Here is a 535-nt window from a genome sequence, read left to right as displayed (position 1 = left end):
GAAATAGAGACTACTACCATTAAATTCTTCAGGTAGGCTTTGGTAATGAAAATTTTTTTCCTAAAACTCTAAGGCGTCTCTATTCCAAGATAAAAGCCTGGGACGGGTGCTCTGATTCACCCTGTACATGTTGGAGAAAAATGAGTATGTTTTTGCGATACCACAGAGCAAAATTAAGTGGGGTCAGGGGGACGTTGCAATAAGATACCTTTGTAGCAAAATTAAATTAGAGTATCCCGAAGCAATTTCTAGTAACAAATTAAGAAAACACATTGCCACGGTCACACAAATATTAAATCTGTCAAAAGAAGATATTGCTCAGTTTTCCAAATTTATGGGTCACACGGAAAAAACGCATGCCGATTTCTATGAGTAAGTGGACATTTAAAATTTGTTGTATTGTATTATATACTTACCGTATGTAGACTGCCAGTGGACATATACCAAACTGCCAAAGTTTCAAAGTTGCTACTTATGATGGAAAAAGGATCCTTACCTACAGAATTTAAGGGAAAAACATTATCTCAGATCGAAT

This window comes from Photinus pyralis, unplaced genomic scaffold (genome assembly GCF_008802855.1).
Source record: "Photinus pyralis isolate 1611_PpyrPB1 unplaced genomic scaffold, Ppyr1.3 Ppyr1.4_LG1, whole genome shotgun sequence".
NCBI classification, from domain to species: domain Eukaryota; kingdom Metazoa; phylum Arthropoda; class Insecta; order Coleoptera; family Lampyridae; genus Photinus; species Photinus pyralis.
The sequence above is the reverse complement of the archived record's forward strand: the minus strand, read 5'-3'. Positions refer to the sequence as shown.